Below are 23,014 nucleotides of genomic sequence, written 5' to 3'. Positions count from 1 at the left end.
TGAGCAATTTGATAGGCTCCCACATGACTTCAAGGTTAGACTGATATCATTTTCTCATTGCATATGAACTAGTTAATACGACAGAAATACATACTGGGAGCACAAGGCACACTGAGAGCCAAAGGAAATTTTCTTCCACTGCTGACTTGTACCTGCACTAACCAAGAGAGGACAGCAGAAGTGACACTGCAGGACTTCCAAGACTGTCATAAGAAGCTTTGTAGCCTCTGTCTGTTTGTCCTGGGAGGCCCCCTAAAATGAAGCCAGCCACCTTGGAAGAAGTTCAAGAAAGAAAGCAACTAACTGAGTGGAGAGAGAACTCAAGGATTGGTAGACAATGTTTACAAGCCATAACCTGATTAAGGGGCCAAAGTGCAAAATGCATAGGGAACTACAGCATGAAAACAGCCTGATTTAAATGTGGGCAGAGGATCTGAACAGGAATTTCTGAAAATAAGGGGCTGGGGACTTAGCTCAGCAGCATAAGTGCCTGCCTTGCAAGCAGGCAGTCGTGAGTTCGATCCCTGGTACCGATAAAAAGGAAAAAGACAAAAAAAAAGAAAGAAAGAAAGTAAGAGCCATGAATGTCCAATGCAGTAAAAAAATGTGTTCAACATTTCTAATCATCAGAGAAATGCAAATTAAAGCCACAATTAGATGTCATATTTAAAAGCATCCTATCACTGGTTACTACTCAAATTTCTTGATTTAGATTTACTGGAATTGAAATGTAAACCACACTTTGTGTTGTGCTTAGGTTTGGAGATTATTAAAAACCTTGGTTGGTTGGTTTGTTTTTGTGGTATGGGGTGGGGGGGATCAAACTCATGACCTCGCATTTACCAAGTAGGTGCTTATACCACTGAGCTAAATCCCCAGTCCCAAGCCTCTTTATTTTTATCACATTCACAAATATCAGAAATTGAAATATATTTTTAAAAGTATTGATAAAAACAGAAACAGCCTTTGCTTTATATTTGTACTAATTAATATTTATTATCTATTTATTATCTATTACTGTCCCTTACTCTGTCTTTGATCACTTTTGAAGCTTTTCTGAAAGCTGTTTCATGATGAATGATGTACAAACAAAAGAAATTTACATTTCATAAGAGTGAAAGGAAGCTTTTATCATAACACAATTTGTTAACAACAGAGTTCTGATAGCCGGCAAATGCACCAAAAACTGTCATCAGAGACAGGGCTGTCAGACTCTCAACTGAGGCCTCCCCTCAACCCTCCCTCTAAGTCATGCACTTAGTTGTGACACGTTTCCCATTCCAATGAAAACATTATTTACCTACAAAGCCCAATTCAACAAATGTACATTTAGGTGCACAAGATTTTTGCACCTTTGGTTCTTTTTGATTAAAACATATTCCTTTCTTAACAAGACTTATCCTTTTGCTTGTTTCTTATTTTTTTCCTCAAAAAGGAGCTTCTAATACATTAGGGTGTAACTTCGTCACATGACTTTGTCACATTTCCTGTCTTTTTTTGTCTAAGACTCACCTCCCGTGGTAGCTCCCCGGCCTTCCATGCATGCCCTTGACTATGTGGGTCTTGATGGAGTGAGCTGTTCCAAGTTGCCTCTGCTCAGACACTGTGGGAATCTCTGTTCTTGGCCTATGACTCAGAAGCTGCTCTTGTCTGTGTGAAGCCTGTCTTGATCATTCCAGAAATAACCATTCTCATTCTGTTCTCTAGGTTCCCACAAACACATACCTGGCTCTTCTGTTTTAGCCTTCATTTCTGTCTGTCTCGTACATCTTTTTTGCTGAAAGAACAAGGCCTTGGATGATCTCTTCTGGGAGCCAGTCCCTCCCTAAAAGCACCACATTATAAGATTTTTGACTTTTCTTCAGTCATCGGACTATTTCTCAAATTTAGTGAGACAGAAAGCTGACTGATGAAACTTGATTGTCAAGTAGCAATTTAAATTTAGGCCCAAATGCTATATTTGAAATTTAAGAATGAAATTGACTTTTGGCCCTATATTTTTATGTAACTGACTATTGTGTCCAGGCAGCGCAGGGCCTGAAAACTAGCATTTCTCCATGTGGGTTAGGGCTGCATCACTGACCCCATAAAGAAAGGTCCCTGTAATGGTCTGCGTGTGGCCCAATGACAGTATGTGCACTGGATCCTGCAGAGACAACATCAGCATGACTCCTCCCCTGCCTTTTTCTGGAATACTCTATGATCTGCCCAGAAGAGCTGGAAATGGCATAGAAGGGGGCCTGGGGATTTAGCTCAGCAGCATAAGCGCCTGCCTTGCAAGCAGGCAGTCATGAGTTTGATCCCCGTACCTATAAAAAGACCAAAAAAAAAAAAAAAAAAATGGCATAGAAGTTCGCAGAGTTTTTCAGAAGTTTACTGAGAACCGAGACCAGGTTTTGTACCCTCCTCTCATCCCCCCCACCGCAGTGTCACATACTGAACAGAATCAATGGGAAAGTTGCAATTCAGATAATCCCAATTTGGTGAATTATTTCACCAAACTGCAGTAAACATACAGTCGCCTCTTGAGTTGTAATGAAAAGTAGCTGGGAAACAAGGGGAATCCACAGAACCTTAGCCATTCTGGGTTGAACATCATGACCATTCAACGCAGGTGTAGTTGGAAGCAACAGACCCAACAGTCCGGCGACTTTTGCCTAAGAACTGGCGTTGAACTTAAAAATGCTTCTGAAAGCTGACATAAAGTTCCAAAGTGAGCACAAAAAAGTTCCTTGGTGTCTGTTTTTGGACGAGCATCCTAATGACCGCTCTTCTGGCCATGAAAGCAGGTGGTGTTCCTGGTTCTGGCCTGAGCCTCGGTCTGTCATCTGAGCTGGCCCTGCACAGCCACCCGCAGGGACCAAGGCTCCCACATTCTTGTCTTGCTCCTCTCTCCATCGCTGCCTCCAGACTGGGGTGACCTCGAGGTGTCCCCCAACCCCCGGCTGCTCTAGGTACTTTGCCTGCACTGTCTTTCCCTCAGGTTTCTCTGGGGACACATTGTACCAGGCAGCAAGGGACCCTTATGGCCACAAGAGCAGTGACAACAAAAGTGGCCGTCAATTGCCTTTTTAAAAATTTTAGCAGCCGAAATGCATTTGTCCTGAGATCATTCCCTCTGAGGACACCCTCCGCTCAACTAGCAGGGGCGGCCCCTTCTTCTTTAAAATCAACCTCCCTTCCTGCCTCATTCACCTCATAAGGGAGGCCTGGAAAGAAGAACACAGAAATGTTCCACCACAAATTGCTTTTCCTCTGGGATTACATTCACCAGCAGTGCTGGCTGCAGCTATGATTTTAATTAGGGCTCCCAGATTCTGCAATAAAAACACAGGATGTCCAGATAATCTTACATTTCAGATAAACAGCAACTATTTTGTTAGTATTTAAGTATATCTTTGCAATATTTAGGACGTATTTTTACTAAAATAGTATTTATTGCTTACCTGAAATTCAGATTCAGTTGAGGGACCAATATTTTATCTGGCAAGCCTATTTGAATATGCAAGTAAAAAAAAAAAAAACCTCTGTGTACAGAAAGGTTCTGCAGTTCTAGCAAGGGGTAAGGAAAGGGAACATTGTTAAACAATATTTGCTGCAGCAAAGGGGTGATTAGCTGTTTGCTAAATTCTGCATGACCCTTAAGCACACACCACCCAGGCCTGCAAAAGCACTGCGATCAAAGCCTAGACAATGATTTACCAAATGGTAAAAATGGAAATTCACTAGCACCGAGAACCAGGAGGGGGAAATCTCAGAACATCAAGTCCTCCCTGCAGTTGCCAAGGGAAAACAAAATAAAACCTGACAAAACAAAACACTGGTAAGAATGTTTCCTTGCACAGAGGTAGGGAGAGTGAGTTAGTTAAAAGCATGCACAATTTCAAAAAGGAGAGCTTTCCTGGGGGCCTGGCACTCAGTTCAGTCCTAGCACTGGGAGCCCCAACCCTTCACGTCGCCTCCACTCCCCTCCCGGCTTTACATGCAGGTGTCTGTTTTGACCTTCGCAGCTTCAGCAGACTGGAAGAAGGTTTTTATTTTTTCTTTTTTGTACAAAATGTTTTTTTCTTTTAGTTCTAGAGATTAAACATAGAGCCTTGTATATTCAAGACAAGAACTCTACCACTGAGCCACATCCCCACCCCCTTTTTTTCTTTCTTTCTTTCTTTCTTTCTTTCTTTCTTTCTTTCTTTCTTTCTTTCTTTCTTTTCTTTCTTTCTTTCAGTCCAACTCACAACCTCGCCCTTGCCAGGCAGGTGCTATGCTGCTGAGCTATACCCCAGCCCCTTATTTTCCTTTTTTTTTTTTTTTTTTTTTTTTTTTGAGGCAGGGTCTCACTATATAGTTCAGACTGGCCTTGAAAACTCTACCTTATTGCAATCCTCCTGCCTCAGCCTCCCAACTACTGGGATTACAGGTGTCTGCCACCACGACTTGCTCTCTGGTACATTTTTAAATACTGTAAGCACTGCATTGGCCTGCTGAATTGTACACACACGTGCATGGAAATACCCTCGTAGTCACTATTTCACCCTGATGTGCAAACGCTGTGCTGGCCCCAGGATGAGTGTGGGCTCTGAAGGGCTGGGCCAACACAAGTCTGCCTTTAAGGAGCTTAGACGCCAGTGGGAACGAGCCACCAAGACAGAATTTACTCTGCCAGAAGAACAAACGCTTGCAGTCCAGGGAATCAAACCCACATCTGGGAAGGGTGGAGTGGAGCAAAGGGACTAGAAATGACAGCAAGGAAGGTGGAAAGCGTACGCTGCAGACTTTGGTCAATATTTGCATGTAATTTATGGATTTATGCAGAAGGAACATCAATGTATTATTTAGATTGATATCTAAATAACAGCTATTAAATTACATTCAGAATTTAATGAGCTTCAGCCCTACATGGGTCAGTAGAGGGAAAATCAATTTGCAAATTCATGAGCAAGATTCTATTTATATTTAGTTATAAAGACCCACCCACTTAGGACAATCTGAATCTACAGATGGCAGCACGTGGAAATTCTTTTCTTTGAGTATGTAATGCTATAAACTACTACACGTGAGCAAAATTCAACACAAAGGAGGAAACGCAAATGTTCATTTATTTGTGTATGAATCAATTTCCATTAAGCAAAACATATTTTCTTTAAAAATGTGAGTCCTAACCCAGAGGTGAATACACAGATTGCTCTTTGTTACTCTCCACTAATACAGAATTGGGACAAGCAGGCTTTTTTCAGGTAATCAGATCATGCTGCTCCTTTGCAGAAAACCTCCCAGCTTAGTGCCTTCCTTGGCGCCTGAAATCCCATGCCACTTACCCTGCCAACCTGCATGCTGACCTCACCACAGCTATTCTCCCTGGCGCTTCTCTTCCAACACTGTCTGCTCAGCTCCTGAAACAGGCCAGCCCTCGTGAGCCCCTATACAGCCCCAAGTCTGCAGTTCCGTTTGCATGGAATGTGCTGTCACCTGCTATGATTTCTTACTGCAATAAAGATCACAACTTAGCTCTCACTTGAGCACGTGATCTGTTACAGTTTATACCTAGATGCCCCCCAAAGCCTCATGTTCTCACAGTGGGGACTTCGGGGAGGTGGTTGGATCACGTGGGCACTATATCTACCAGTGAATTGACCACTGATGAGGTTATAGCTTAATGTGATGCTTGGAAGTGAAACCCAGTTAGAGGAGGTGAGTCACTGGGGTGTGGCCTGGCAAGGTCTGTTCCCCTCCCTCCTCCTTCCCTAATCCCTGTCTTCTTGTGAGTAATTCTGTACCACACCCCTCTGCCATGCCACCTTCCCCTGGATCCAGATGACTACAAACTGAAACCTCTACAAACTATGACCCAAAATAAGCCTCTCCTTTAACCCATGAGTGTGAAAATACCTGCAATGGGAAAGTAACTAAGATACAGGCCTTTCTGTTTATCTTGCCTACCACAGTGCACACTCTGTTTCTTATCTTCATACCTCCTAAATCATCTACCAAATTGTTTATTGAAGCTTTCCTTGTGTACTGTTTATCTCCCCAGTAAGGGGAAAAATACTGCCCCAATCTGAAGACAGTGGCTGGCACACAATAGTGCTCACTAAACATATATTCATTGAACAAGTAAATTTTATCTGCAGATAAAGAGAATACAAACAACACTTTTCAGCTACTCATGTTAGAAAAGACATACCGATTCATAATGGAAACAAAGTCCCAACTGATCAATTTCAGAAGAAAAATGCATTCAATCTCCTCTTGGTATGAGATTTCTCAGGAAGCAGTCTCCTGTTCTAAGAAACTGAAATATTAGAAAAATGTCTACTTTTCTCCTCAGTCTTTTGTTTCACTTAAGACACTTTCATAACATTTCAAGAGAGGGCTCCACAGCACGGGCGCTCTGCCGGTTCGCATGGTAGATGATGACTGATGGCTGTCAGCGTGTGCACGCTATGGAGAAAGGAAACATACATGCCGCTGTATTTTTACAAAGAGCTGCGTGCGGATTCCTGGGATCTGCACATCCCTGGTGGTGGTGATGCTCAATCTTGACGTTAGCCTCTCAAGTCTACACCTTCCTTGGCCTTTCCAGGGCTCCACCCCGAGCCCTGCAGCTGCACGGGGTGGATTTCACCGTGCTCAGACACTGCCCTGTGTGGTGACTTCTATGTGATGGGAATGCCTCGGGGCTGTGTCATATGGCACAGGAAGCTTTATTCTAATCTGCTGTGATTTCATCACAGAGCCTGTCTGGGGTTGAGCACTCCTCAAGGTCAAGGTCCAGGTCTATGCCAAACTTTTTTTCAAATGGAAAAAAGAGAAAACAAAATTTCAGAGCAAAATAACAGGAGGATAACAATAGTTAATGCATCACGTGTTGTTATCTTTAAAGTAGTTGTTCAGGGTACAAGATACGGCCATAAAATTTTCTCCAATCATTATTAGCACAAAGCTTCCTTTTTTAGTGAACTAAGAGATACTAACAGTATAACTGACTTGTGTTTTTTACCTTTTCCTGTCTTTTTCCCTTCACCCATCCCAGTTCCTTTTCTCTTTTGAACAATTTCTGTCCATTTCACAACACTTATTGTTTAAGTTAAGACCTTATTTTTACTCTTTTAGTTTCTCACCCTAGGAAGACAACATAATGTTTCTGCATGTGAGTCTGATTTATTTCACTTGTGAGAATGGTCTCAAGCTGCAATCATTTATGTATAAAAGTCTCAAGTTTATCCTTCTTTATGGCTGCATAGTATTTCATTGATTAAACTATCATATCTTTTTTTTATCCATTGCTCAGTTGATGGGCATTTGGGTTGTTTCCAACATTTAGCTATTACAAATTGTGGAGCTCTAAACATGAGCGCACATATATTACTGTGGCGCGATGTTTTTAATTCTTCCAGGAATACCCAGAAGGAGAATAGTTGGGTAGAACAGGACCTCTAATCCTAGGTTTTTGAGGAATCTCCACACTGATTTCCAGAGTGGTTGCAACAGTCTACCCTCCCATCAACAGTGGAGAATTTCTTGATTATAGCCATTCTTCCTGGAGTGGGATGGAATTTACATCTCTCAAAAAACCAATGATGTTAAACATTTTCATATATTTAGTTGCCATTTATATTGTTTCATCTGAGAAGCGTGTATTCATCTCAGATGCCCGTTTTTTATTGGGCCTTTGAATTTGGTGCACTATTCTTTTGGTACAAGCCTCGGTCTACCAAACAAGGACTGCAATAACAGCCAACACACAGACGGCCTCTTGGCTTCTTCATGACCATTTTTGCCTGGATATGTGGAAATCCATTCAGGGGGATGTGCATAACTGAATAAATAATCTTGCAAATTTTAAATGTGAGCACAATTAATAGCTTCATTTTTCTCTCACTACTTGGCTGGAACTCATATCGAATCACAAATCAGATTATCCTGAGCCAGGAAACCAATAAATCACTGGTTGTTTCCGGTAGCATTAGCCACCTGGTTTTGTACAGTCAGGCTCAATCACAGCCACAGTATCAGCTGCCTAATGTGAGAAAGCAGCAAATGTGACAACTCAGCCTCTGCAGGAGTTTATCACCAACCTCCCGAGACAGCCTCGGGCAGCGTGAGGCCAGGTTACATCAGGCCCCAGGAACCCTGAGCTGAGAGTCTTCTCCTACTGCAAGCCGGGAGACACCACCTCGTCATTCCTCACGCTGCTCCACGCAGACACGACCCTGTGCAGTGGCCCGGGACAGGGACGGGAGCTTTGCCTTCATAGCACAGGCAGGAAGGACGTGCAAAGCCCAGCACCAGTCTGTGAAGACTTGGCTCAGCAGTTTCTTCTCTTAAATGGAGAAGCTCCCTTTCCTGCCCAGGGTGCTTAGGCCCCAGGCTTGCTGTGCAGGAGCCCCAAATCCTGAGACAATGGGAGTGAAACCCGTACCCTTGGGGACTCTAGGCCTGAGAAGGGCGAAAGCAGCACAGGAAAGTGGGAGGAGCTTGCTCAGCACGGAGGCTGGGCCTTGGGCTGGAGGACGCCTGGGAAGACGAGGATGCTGGGATGGTGACTGGCTCAGGGGACCCGCGTACCCTCCCTAGCCAGTACGAACTGGTGTATCAGAGGAGACTCAGCAGTGCACCATGGCAGGAGAACAGGCTGGAAGGGTATGTTGAGGAGCAGCCCTGCAGGGGGCGTGACTGGGAAGGACTGACCTAATTTATTTGCTTCCCCAGATTCCTTTGCTCACATGCTTCTGGTACCCTTTTCATCTTTGTTGCAAATTCACAACACATCCCTGTATGTCTCAGCTGGTTCATCCATGCAACTGGGATGACAACAGCTCCTACTACATCGTTTTATATTACTCTTCTGTGCCTCAGTTTCTTCATCTGTAAAATGGAGATCTTATCAACTTCAAATGATGATTATAAAGATTAAATGTCTTAACTCAGCAATTTAGCACGGTCCTGTCTCAAAATAAAATTTAAAAACAGAACTTTTAAGAAGAGGCTGGCAATGTAGCTCAGTGGGAAGGCCCTGGGTTCAAGCCCAGGACTAGGAAAGAAGAAAGAAAGAAAGAAAGAAAGAAAGAAAGAAAGAAAGAAAGAAAGAAAGAAAGAAAGCAAGCGACTTAACATATGGAAAACACTTCAAAGCTGGTAGTAATAAGTACCACGCAGATGCATCTAGTTATTGGTGTTCTATTTCCAAGTTACTTTTGCTTCTCACAGCTTTTGCCTGAGGCATATCACTTAGGAGAGAAAAATATTTAATAGTCACAGAATCATAGCCTTTTAGAGCTGGAAGGGGGATTAAGGATCAATTTAGTCTAACACTCATGTTACAAATGACAAAAACAAGTTCGGAGTAGTATGTTCAAGGTCAGCCAGCCCCCCAGTGTGCAGAGCTGGACTGGAATCCACTCTACGGCTCTTTCCAACGCATCACACCACGCTCTGCATATCAAATCAAGCACCAAGTGTCAGTGGCCCTAGTCAAGCCAGAGTGTTCACTGCAAGGCTGGGTAGAGAAAGCCACACACGGCGTATAGAAGGATCGCCAAACATCACCGTGTTTGACTTTAGGGGACCTAGAGATACCTTTAATCCCACAACCTCAAGGGGTCTTACACGGTCTCCTCTGTGCCCTTCCGTACAGTTTTAGATGGAATTCTGTGCATGACAGGACAGTCCCTGTGACTCTTCCCATAGGGCTCTGTTACAATGCCCTGGGGGTCTCCCTAGAACCCTTCCTGCGTCCAGCCCAGAAAGAACCTTGGTCACTTTAAGCTGAGGTCTAAGTCTGATTTCTTTTGACAGCTGGATATTAATTGGTCTTTGAACTTTTCTTTTACAGATGGCTTGGCTGAGAAAAATAAAAAGCATTTGTCTTTTAGATTGTGTGTTATGAAAAAGAATACCCCTGTCTCACTGATCCCTTCACCTTCTGTGCCACAGCCACCACTGCAAGGGCCATCCTTCACACCCTAGGTATTTAACAGAAAGGTGCTCTAGCATGTTGGCTAAGAGCATGTTTTGGGGATCAGGTCTACACTGGAATCATGGTTCTCCTACTAATGCACAGAGAAATGCTTTGGGGGAGATTGCTCCCCTTATCTAAGCAGACAGCAACAGGCACTGGCTCTAACTAGTAACCCAAGAAGGAGCAAACCGTGGGTGTCTCTCTCTCCAACTCTGTGTTCGTCAGCATTGGGTCAGAAACTTGAAATTAGCCATGATGATTGTCATAACACTAATTCATACGAATCCTGTTCTCGGTGTCTATCTTCTTACCTGTCCTGGCTCTTCACTCCTGACCAACACGGCTAAGATAGTCTCCTCCCAGATCTTGTGCTATAGACAGCTCAGCCTGATACTCAGCTACTCTGACACATTTGACCCTTTACTTCTGCTGTAAGCCTCATGAAGGCAATAACGTGACTCCTGAGCACTCAAGCTTAGCCTGGACCTCCCTGAAAGATTAACCCTGTCACATGGAACTCTCTTGAACAATGCCTGGGACCCCACCAGGGTCTCTGGCTCCCTGCCTCCTCCCTCTCTCTTGCTCCCACCTGCTAATGAAAGCACATGTCCCAGACGGCCTGCTCTCTGCATCAACCCTGAAAGGCATGCTGCCCACCTATCTCTAGGATCTATGAGTAACAAACCTCCTCTTTTACCATTCCGGTTCAAATATCCGTCATTGTGTCATGCCTGACTACAACGATCTTAATTTAAATACCTCATTGAACAAATTACATGTTCTGCGCCACAGAACCTGACCAGCACTGCAGATCAGCATCTCCCCTTCCTACACTAGCTGTTGAGTATTTTTGGCATTTAGGGACTTCTAAGCCTCAGGTACTCATTCATATAACTGAGAATGTTAGGGGTTAGTTTTAAAAATGTCCTCCCAAAGCCTCCTGTGTTTAAAGGGTGGTTGGATCATGGGGGCACTATATTCACCCATGGGTGAGCTCAGCAATTGAATAGGAGGACCTATTCAATTGTTCTGTTAGGAGGTGGGTCCTGGGTGGGAGTGGGCCACCCCCACTGGCACTGGTTATACTGGCAGCATAACCTGGGAAAGTGTGTTCATTCCATGGTTCCTCTGTTCCTCTGCTTTCTGGTTACCATGGCATGAACAGCTGTCTTCAGCCAAGTCCTTCCACACCCCATTTCTGCCTACCAAGCTCATTAAGAAACTTTGGGCCAAAATAAACCTCTTCTTTAAGTTACAGGTGTTTAGTGTCAGCAATGTGAAAGTGACTAAGCCAGAGGATGAGATAGTATGTACCCTAGAGTGGCTGTAAGAATTAAATGAGATGACACATGGATGTGCCCTGGTGGCAGTATCAGCATGGAGGCTCCATATCCTCATCGCCCTTATCCATCTCTTAGTGAGTCTGGCATCTCTGCTGTAGCCTGAACATTTGTGTGCCCCCTCCCCACCTCCATTTTCGTAGGATGAAACTTATTTCCAAACATGATAGCATTAAGAAGTAGGGCTTTTGGGGGCTAAAAGGGCCATGAAGGCTCTTCACGAATGAGACTAGCACCCTCGTAAGAGGGCTTGAGGGAGCCAGACTGTACCTTCAGTCATGTAAACACACAGAAGCAGAGAGCAGCCCTCACCAGACACAGACTCTGCTGGGCCCTTGACCTAGGGTATTCTAGCTTCTAGAACTGGGAGCAATACATTTCAATTGTTTATAAATTACCAGGTCTCAGATACTGCGTTGTAGCGGCCCAAACAAAGACAGCTTCCAGCTGTTCCCAGTCTAACCCACCACTCATTTGCTTAACAAATACTTTATTTGACCCTGCCATGCTCCAGGTAATCTTACATCAAGTTTCCCACATCTTCCTACTTGATAATCTCCTCCAACTATACTTGCAGGCCTTTTCTGAGGCACAGATTTTGTAACCAAGGGGAGGGAAGAAAGAGACCATGCGTGAGAGCAAGTAAAATACAGAGTTAGTGCGGGAATGAGGAACTGTTTACCACCCCAGGGACTGAATTTTACTACGGGCTCCCCTGCTAATTCTTTGTTGTGCTGGGAATGTGACATTCTCTACACTGCTCTGTTTGTCCATCAGCAAGACCTGAGCAGCCACACCTGTGTGTCTGAGCACAGGCGTGCACGGCACACACCCCACCACTGCCCCCTATGGAGAACCCTCAGGCTCACGCGCTGGCCTGGGAGTGCGAGCCTCAGACTCAGCTTCTGCCTTTTACTTCCTGTCTAGTTTCAGCTTTTCTTTTTGTCGCTGTTCATCACCTCTCAGGAAAAGAAGGGGTCTCTGATCACACTACGGCTGTAGCCCGGATTTCCAGGATGTGGCCGAGCTGTTGGTATGCACAAATGCTAACCTTCCAGTTATGAACTGGACTGAACTGGCCAATTATTCACTGGCTTCCTGGTTCCAAAAAATCTGCTTTATGGTTTGGTACAAATTCCAAATCAGTGATGGGAGAAAGAGAAAACTAATAACTGTCCTTAACATTTAAAGTTTTCAAACTTAATTACTGATGGCAGGCATGTAAATGTGCCCTTGAAGAGGAGGAAGGGAGAGGAGTTTTTCCATTTGTTCCTTCCAGCTTCTCCGCCCACATCCTTACTGTGCTCACCAGGTTCTCCCATGACTTCCAGCTGGGCCAGGTGCTGGCATTGCCTCAGCCCCACTTCCCTCCCCACAAGCCTGAGCCGGGCCACCCCGCTTCCACTAGCTAATTTGCTCTAGTCACATGCAAACCTCTTGTCCCTCTGGTCCAGTGCAGCAGGGTTGGGAAATTTCCAAATAGGCTTTGATTAGAAACTGACAAGGAAGGCTGGGGTTGAGCTGGCATGCACCAGGATGAACCTGGTGGCAAAGATATTTGCTAGCTCTGAAGGGCCTCATCCCAGATAGAGAAACCAGTGTGGAGGTGAGAGCTCTAGATCTCTACCCTAGCACTCAGCCAGGATCCCTTCAAATGATTGGCACTTTGTTTCTAAATCAGATGAGTATCATCTCATGCTAATAAATAAAATCACATGTAATAAAATTCCACATTCTAGAGTTCAACTTCCTCACCTGAGTTGAGGATGCGCAGACTCGCATGCTTCCTCTGCTTGTGGGACACACCCAGGCTCTGCTCATGGAGCTCCTGCAACTCAAGTCAGTACCCTTCTGGTCAAAGCCAAGGATGGATCACTTCTCTGATTCAAGCCTAGAGCATGGGCCCAAAAGCTCTTGGCCTGAAGGTTCTCAGACAGTCATAGAGGGTAATGGCCCTCTGTGGTAAAGGTTCTATTGGATGTGGGTGATGCAATATATTCATATATATATATATATATATATATATATATATATATATATAATTTGCACAAAAGAAAAGACCAATAGCTTCATTTAGTTCATTTTATTTCTCTTTAATTGTAAGATACATATTTAATGTAAAATTTTCAATCTTAGCCATTTTAAATGTTCAATCTTGTTAACTATATTTCCAGTACTGTGCAACAGACTGCTAGAACTATTTCCTCCTGCAAAACTGAAACTCTGTAAGTATTAAATGACAACTCATTGCCCCCTTTACTACCTGAGCAACCATTTTATTTTTGTCTTTATAGATTTAATTAGACATTTCTTGAAGGGGAATTTGTCACTTTGTGACTGGTTCAGTTCACAATATCATCAAGGTTCATCCATGTTGTAGAATGGATCAGAATCTTCTTCTCTTTTTAAAGTTGAATAATATCCCATCATGTGTATATACCATATTTTGCCCATCTGTTCAGCTGTCCAAGTACCTTTGTATTGCTTCCATACTTTGAGTAGTTAGAATAATGATGCTAAGAACAGTTCGAGTTTCAGTAGAATAGCTGAATAATATGGTGATTTATTTTTAATTTTTTGAAGAACCCCTATACTGTTTTCCATAATAGCTGCATCATTTTACATTCTCAGGAACTGTGTACAAGAGTTTCAACATCACCACATCTCCACTAACACTTGTTTTCTATCCTGTTTTTCTTAGTAGTAGCCATTCTAAATGATATGATCATGTAGGATTGTTTTTAAAAAATAAATTTACTCCATTGTCTTTATTCTAAAATTGTTTTCTAAAGCAAAAATTTCCTTTCATCAAATGATGGCAATTGTAGGTGGCATGGTTTTGAAAAACCAACTTTACATGAGAAAATTAAAAGTTGACACTGCTGGTTTAGTCCTTGAAATTCAAAGAAAAATTTCAGGTCATGAAATTCAAATCTAGAAATCTATGAAGCAAATGAGCAGGATCTGAGTGAGATCAAAAGAGACTTTTTTTTAGAGAGAGAGAGAAAGAGAGAAAATTGAGTCCATCAAATATACAACAGAAACAGAATAACAGATTATCTGGTTCAAAGCCAGTTCCACAAACTCTGATCTAGGATGGTTATTGGTAGATAACAGTGACCACATGTTGGTGCCCAGCAAACCAACCCCACTTCTGGTTGCATATGAGTTGAGACTAGATACAACAGAGACAGAATGATCCATTCAATGGTCCACATTTTCTATTCTCCTTTAGATATTTTTCTTGTTTAAGCAGCTTAGAGATAACTGCTTTTTTATTGGTTGATAACTCCACTACTCACAGAACTAAGGGGAAATTGCATTTAACAGGGGCTTCCAGAAATGCTGTTACACAGAACCATCGCTTATATAGCCAAAAGTCTAGAACAATGACCTACTCCAACTGATCCAGTTTTCAAGATTTTGGATACTATTCTAGGTGCTGTCCAACTATAGACCTAATACCATTCGTGTTTCCATATCTTGCAGATAATTTTTAGCATTGGATAATAAAAAGATAGGATTGATTTCATATAATAGAATTTATAAGGGAGAATGTCAAGTCACCACTCAAAATATCCAACATAGGTAAAATCAATGAAATAAAGACTTACATTAGTGGCTGGTTTTTGAACCAGTAAGAAGGGAAAGAGAGGAGTCGGTGTGTCCCTTTAAACACTGTTATCCTCAAGACTCTAATGGCATCTTAATAACTGTAGAACACACTCTTTTGAATGATTCCTGTGTAGTATATCACCATGCATTCAGAATGGATGTGATTTCTGAAAATAACTTAAAATGACTGAAAGCCACATCTGGTGAAGATGATTGGAATCAAGCAGAGAAATGCTAGTTTCATTAAAAAAAAACTCAATAAGAATGCAAGGTAATATAAATGATTTGTAAACCTTTCTGAAGGCAATCCGAAAAGAACTGGGAATATTTTGAGAAATTTAAGTGTCCTCAAAAAAAAAAAAAAAAAAGATTTGTAGATGCTGCAACTTGACTGCTATAAAGGAGGCATGAATATTTGGGAAGACACCCACAAGCATTGCTTTCCAAGGGGAACCTCATAAATAAATAATTTTTTGGAATGCTATACACAGGCTGTAGATACTACAGACTATATCTGGCCCATATGTTTGTTTACCTAGGTTCACACAGTATTTTTTAGAGTTTGAATTTTTTAATCAGAAGATTTTAATTTTTTCAAAATTCCTCTTTTGAGCCACTGACCTAACTCCCTGGCCCCAAAATTCCATTATCTGACTACAGATGAAAAATCAGCAGAGCTGTACCGTCATGTCAGGTTTACTCTAGATCTAGACCTCCAGAGTCTGAGTCCCAACTTTATTACTTTTTACTTGCTTGACAGTAGGCAAGTCACTTACCTTCTTGGAGCTCAGTGATACGGAGAAACACAAGGTCCAATCTGTTAGATGTCAGATATGCTGAGTTTGTGTCCCCTGAAATCAAAGAATGAATTCCAAGGAGCAACGGAGGTAAAGAGTAGGAAAGGCTTATGAAAGACAGAGAGACAGCAGGGGTCCTCAGTAGGTGGTCACCAAGGTTCTTTGTCAGCAGTACCTAATATAGCAAAGTCACAACGTGAGTACAATGTGGATCAAGCTATAGTCACTCTACAGGGTTACATGTACAGTAAAGCTGTTTAACTAACATAGTTCCAATCAGGAAGGGAGGCGGGTGGCAAAGGTTTAAGGGAAGAGCACAGGAATTTGGGGGAAGGGATGGGTCCAGATGCTCTGGTCACTCACCCACCTGGACAACTGATGCCCATCTGGATTTTCTGGACCAGGCTGTGCTAATTACACTGTAACTCCGAGTTACTTTTTATCCCTTAGGGAGGATGTAAGTCTGCCCATTGCATCTTTATCTTGAGGCCTGGCTTTCTTCAGATAGATGCCTTTCCAGCCACAATTCTGATTTTCTTTATTTTTCACTGACTTTCTTGAGAACCCAATCCCTCTCTGACTATATATTAATTTCTATCAAGCTGCCTAGAATATCAGGACTGAAGAGAATTCAGATTGCTTTCCTCATCTGAAAATAGGAGTGATAACAGTGCCTCTTGTATAGGGACACTGTGAGCTTAAAAGAGACTATGTATTTTTCTAACACATAGTTATCTGGAAACATCAAGATTTCCTCTTTGCTGGAGTTGGGCTGTGGCTGCCCTGGTTATGATGTTAATGGTTCTGATTCCCATAGGGTCTCTTGACCCATTTCTATTATCTGCTTCACCCAGAAGAGGATTTGCAGTTTGCAACTCCTGCTTGAGAATCATGGTCTAGTCAGTGACGGGGGATTTAGCTCAGCGGCACAAGCATCTGCCTGGCAAGTGTGAGGTCGTGAGTTCAATCCCCAGTTTCAAAAAACAAACCAAAATAAAGACAAAGAAAAAATTGCCTCTCATCATGTATTTAGTCAACAGCTTCACACATAGCTACATGTGTAAGCTTGGCCCACAGCATAAAGTATCTCCTATAATTTCAGTGAATTGGAGCACAAGGCACATGGACTTGCAAAGCAAATGCAATTTGTTTCCTTCACCTATACTGTACTTCCTAGGTCTCCAGCACACTAGGCAATATGAGTAACTGGGACTGGTCAATGGAACATATTCATCTCTTTTCCAGGCTTCATTCAAATTTTAATCTGTTAAAAATTCGTTGAACTCTTACCAGGAATGACTTAGGCAGTTTCATTAGGATGACTCCCATTTCTTCAATTTTCCTTCCCTTTCCGTTCTATTTCTCAGAGTGGCATCTGAGTTTAGGAGGGTCATGATCTGTTTTTGAGGTTTGAGGGGAAGAGATCTGCAGACTGGAATTTGCAGGACATGTCTCTGGCCAACCCAGCAGCTGTTTAGCTGCTCTGTGGCTAAGATCCACTGTGATGCATCCAGGTTTCCTCGAGATCTGGTAACTTCCTTTGACTGACCAGCTGGGTCATGGTGGTGTCTGAGGAGACATGGAACAAAGAGCTCCTCTGCACAGCTATGTTCTGGCTCTGCACATCTCCCTTCCAGCCCTTCGCTGCCCTCTACTATGTACCATTGAGTCTCTTAGACTGCCTGGGCTCGGGGCAGGTACAGAGTCCCCTGAGCCAGTCATCATCCCATGGTCCTCAGCATCCCAGGCTCAGCATTTCCCAGGTCTCAGCTAGCTCAAATCCCCACCTCCATACTGAAGAAGCTCCTTCCACTTTTCTAGGCTGCTTCCTCCCCTCTCATTCCTAAGCCCCCAAGGACACAGGGCCGGCTTCCCAACCTTTCAAGCCCATTTGTCCCACATTTTGCATAGCAAACCTGGGGCCTAGGCAGCCTGGGCAAGGAAGGGAGCGTCTCCATTCAGCAGAAGAAACTGTCTGAGCCAAGTCCTCACACACTAGTGCTGGGCCTCGCTGGGAAAGGCTGTATCCAGGCCTGTCCTGCACATTCTTCCTGGCTGTGCCAAGAAGGCAAAACTGCTGTCCCTGCACCAGGTCGTGTCTGTGGTAAGTAGCATGAGGTATGAGGAGTTGGAGTCTTCCTGGTTTGCAGCAGAAGAGTTCCTCAGCTTAGGGTTCCTAGGGCCTGATGTAACCCATCCTCACCCTGCCCAATCCTATTTTGTGAGCACTTGGTGAATTCTAGTGTGCAAATTCTGTAGCTTTCCTAGCTTTCTATTCTACTTTGCTAGCTCGTGGTTAGTCTTTATAAGTCAGTAAACATCTGAGTTAAATTCTTCTTACCAAGTTGTATGGTACCCAGGAGCATCTGTCCTGGGCAAGGGAGTGCTTGTGGCTTCCCCTCTTTCCTTGGATTTCAGGCTAATTTTTTGCTCTGCAAGTATGTCTCTCTGATATGTTTATGAACAACTATGTATTTGCAGACTTTTTTCTGGCAGTTCATTACTCATCTGAATAAGGCTCTAAACATTCAAGAATAAAACTACAACAAACGAACAGAGTAAAAGGATACAATAGAACCAATAGGAATGAACTGGAAAACAGATGATTGGATACAAAGAGAAAGATCTTGGATGTTAAATATGTGATAAGGACTGACCGAGGTTGGGAGCAAAGGGTGCAGATGACTATTGGTTCTCATTAGACACCTTTTAAAATTATACAATTAATATAAACACATATTATTTGATAAAAAGATTTTATTCAGGACAAAGAAGTAAAGAATACAGATTGGTTTAAAAAGCCTCTTTAAGGAAGAGATAATAATCTTAAATATATTTGCACCAAATTTGGGAGCACTCAGATATATAAAACAGACATTAACAGAAATGAAAACTCAAATAAATAATAACACAATTATAACAGGAGACCTTAACACCCTATTGACCCAAAGGATCAGATCAACTAGACAGAAAATCAGCAAAGAAATAACAGTGAATCACACCTGTAAACAAATGGATTTAGTGGATGTGTACAAAGTGATTCACCCAACAATATCACAATACACATTCTTCTTAGCAGCACGAGACATTCTCTAAAGTAGACAATACAGTAGCCCACAGAACATGCTTAAGTAAATGCAAAAGAATTTAAATTACTCCATGCATGTTATTGGATCATAGTGCCATGAAACTAGAAATTTAATGACAAAAGAAACTGTAAAAACTCTGCAAACATGTGGAACTTAAATAGTATACTCCTGAGCAATCAGTAGGTCACAGAGGAAATTAAAGAAGAAATTAAACGATATCTACAAGCAAATGAAAATACAACTTACCGGAAGCTGTGGGATGCAATGAAAGCAGTCCTCAGAGGGAAATTTATTGCAGTGAATTCCCACATCAGGAAAATAGAACAAACACAAATAAACAACCTGATGCTACAATTCAAACATCTCAAAAAGAAGAGCAAGTCAAGCCCAAATCCAAAAGAAAGGAGGAAATTATAAAGATCAGAGTGGAAATCAACACAATAGAAACTAAGAAAACAGCACAACAAATCAACGAATCAAAGAGTTGATTCTTTGAAAGAAAAAAGTTGATTCACCCCTAGCCAACTTTGTTAAGAAAAAAAGGAAATAAAAAACTAAAACACATGCAATAAAGAATGAAAAAGGCAAAATCACGAGACAGAGTGATTTGTGGAAATACAGAAGATCATTAATATCTTTAAAAACCTCTACTGTCATAGGTTTGATAACACAGAAGAAATGAGCAGATTCCTAGAATCATATGAAGTACCAAAGCTGGATCAAGAAGATGCAAAACTGCTAAATAACCCAATTTCAATTAATGAAATTGAAAATATAATTAAAACCTTACCAACAAAGAAAAGCCCAGGTTCTGATGGATTCACGGCAGAATTCTACAAGAAATTCAGGAAGACTTAAAGCCAACATTCCTCAGACTCTTCAATGAAATTGAAAAGGAAACAATTGTCCCTAACTCATTCCTGGAAGTATTACTCTAATACCAAAACTGGAGAAAGACCCAACTAAAAAAAAAAAAAAACAAAAAACTATAGACCAATCTCCCTAATAAACATAAATGCAAAATTTCTCAATAAAATACTGGCAAACAGGATGCAGCAAATCATAAGAAGATTATACACCACGGCCAAGTGGGGTTCATCCCAGGAATAACAGGGATGTTTCAACATACACAAATCAATAAATGTAATCCACCATATCAACAGAGCCAAAAATAAGAATCACATGATCATTTCCATAGATGCAGAAAAAGATTTTGATAAGGTCCAACACTCATTCATAATAAGAATCCTACACAAAATTGGAATAGACATTCTTTACCTCAATGTGATAAAAAGCCATCTATGACAAACCAACAGCCTGCATCATATTGAATAGCCAAATTGTGAAAGATTTTACTGAAATCAGGAACAAGACAAGGATGTCCATTATCACTACCCCTATTCAATATAGTGCGGGAAATACTAGCCAGAGCAACTGGACAAGAGAGAGAAATAAAAGGAGTAAAGATAGGAAAAGAGGAAGTTAAATGATACTCTATATAGAAGGCCCCCAAAACTCCATTGAAAGACTTCTAGGTATAATAGTCAAAGTCAACCCTCAAAAATTAATAGCATTCCTGAACACAAACGACAAACTCACCGACAGAGAAATAAGAGAAAGCCACACCCTTCGCAATAGTATCTAAACAAACAGAAATATTTAGGAGTCAATCAATATAAAAAGTAAAAGAGGAGCTGGGAATTTAGCTCAGTGACCTAAGGGCCTGCCTGGCAAATGTGAAATCCTGAGTTCGATCCCTGGGACCACCAAATAAATAAATAAATAAATAAATAAATAAATAAAAGAAATTGAAGAGGATCTCAGAAAATGGAAAGACATTCCTAGCTCATGGATAGGAAGGACACTGAAAATGACCATTCTCCCAAAATTATTACACAGATTTAATGCAATTCTAAACAAAATACCACTAGCATACTTCACAGATCTAGAGAAGTCATTCCTAAAGTTCACCTGAAACCAGAAAAGACCTAGAATAGCAAAGGCAATTCTGGGCAACAAAGGCAAGGCAGGGGGCATCACAATCCTTGACTTGAAGTTTTATTACAAAGCTACTATAATAAAACCAACATGATACTTGGAATAAAAACAGACCTAAAATCAATGCAATAGATTAGAAGATAAACTACAACTGCAAACACACTCAGCCACTTTATCTTTGACAAAGAAGCCAAACTATTCACTAGAATAAAGATAGTCTCTTTGCTAAGTGCTGCTGGAAAAACTGGCTCTCTGGATTTCTGGGAGAACATGGCGGATAGATAACAGCAGCTATGGAGGCTTTCTGAGATAACCAGCTTAGATTCCAGGAATGGTGTGGTGTGGGGCGTCCTAAGCAGGGGGAGATACACTCTGCCAACCCAGGAATGAATTAAGCTGAAAGAAACCAACTGGCAATGCAATCCCGGTGCTATGACTGGAATAGCTAAAGTCTCAGTGCTGAAGCTAGAACCTGCACCTCTGGAAGCCATGGCTTGAATTTCCTGCTGCCACTGCTGCATCTGAATTGGCACAGCCAGGATAGTGACGCAAAAGCTCTGAGAGCAGGAATCGGCAAACCGAATTGAGAGCAGAGCTGGCGGGGAGCCCTGCATTGACCTGTGGTGAGTGAGAGGAATGGGGACCCTTCCATAAACTAGGAGGCTCCAACAGAGGACATTCTGGGACTGGGCAGACTAGCCAAAACAGGACATTGCAGTGACTTCAGTCACATATTATCCTTTCAAGCAAGATTGCTTGGAGCACTTGACCTGGGTGACGCCGTGAACTAAGACCCAGTAGGCTAGCCCAAACCAGGTCCCTGTGCCTGGCAGTGCACCCTAATGCAGTGAAGTCTTCAGCATGTTGACTGACCTGGAGGGGTGAGCCCAGCATAGGCTGCCCAGGTCTGTGTCTCTCTAATACACTGCAGTGGGTAGGAACAACTAGATGGCACAATTCAAACAAACTGTAACTGACAAAAAAAGAAACTGGGCCCCCTATATACACTTGTATGGAAGGAACAAAAAGTATGGGAAGAGGGAGCAACAAGAAAGGGTCCTCAGTTCCCAATCCTGAGAACACTGATCCAGGAAAGGTAAATGCAAAGGAGAATGAGGACAGAAAACATGCAATATCAGGCACAGCACCAATAGACATAAAGTGATATCTCTGGGACCTCATAGATGAGTTCAAAAGTGAAGTATTTAACCAAGTAAAGAAAGATATAAGTAGAATAGTTAGAGAAATGCTAAGCACCTCCCAAGAAAAAATAGATGGTGGAATGGAAGAACAGAAAAAAAAGGGAAGAATTGTGTGATGGAGAAAATGTAGAATACATGAAGCAGGTTTAAAGAGATTACCAGGAAACTAAAAACTCTATTGAAACCTGGCATAACAGCTTGAAAGAAACTAAAGATAGATTATCTGAACTGGAGGACAGATTTGTAATGTGGGAGCATGAAAGGAAAAACTTCTTAAAAATAACAAGGAAACAAGCAGTAACAATACAAAGGCTAGAAGATGATAAGAGGATCTATAACTTAGGAATTAAGAATGTAAAGGAAGAAGCAGGGGTACAAACAAATAAACTGCAAAGGCTATTCACACAAATAATCAAGGAGAACTTTCCTAATATGGGAAAAGGTAAAGATACTCAGATCTATGAGGCATACAGGACCCCAGCCACTTACAACCCAAACAGAACTACACCCAGGCATATAATAATCAAAATTCCAGAAATCCAATATAAGAACAGAATATTAAAAGCTGTCAGAGACAAGAAACATCACTTACAAGGGAACACCATTAGAATTACAGCAAACTTCTTGGCACAAACCATAAAATCATAAAGAGCATGGGGAGAAATAATTCAAGCTTTGAAAGACAATAACCTCCAGCCAAGATTAATATATCCTACACAACTGTCCTTAGAAATTAATGGAGAAACAAGGTGCTTCCAGGATAAAGAGGAACTACGGGAATTTGCAATCACCAATTCAGCTCTACAGGACATTCTAAAAAGAGAAAAATACCAAGATTCCAGAAACAGTGGCAGAGAGGCCACAATGAATGGAGCAGAAAGCGAAATGAAGAAGAGAAACTGACAACTAATGACAGAAAAAGAGCTCAACAGAAATCAGGCAGAGAAGGTTGGATGGTATGAACAGCTATTTTGGAGAAAACAAGACATCATAATAGCTAGTGCTGATTTAATAT

The sequence above is a fragment of the Cavia porcellus genome, unplaced genomic scaffold, assembly GCF_034190915.1.
Source record: "Cavia porcellus strain 051 isolate PalLab524CR breed Dunkin Hartley unplaced genomic scaffold, mCavPor4.1 scaffold_30, whole genome shotgun sequence".
Classification (NCBI taxonomy): Eukaryota; Metazoa; Chordata; class Mammalia; order Rodentia; family Caviidae; genus Cavia; species Cavia porcellus.
Note: the sequence above shows the minus strand (reverse complement) of the source record.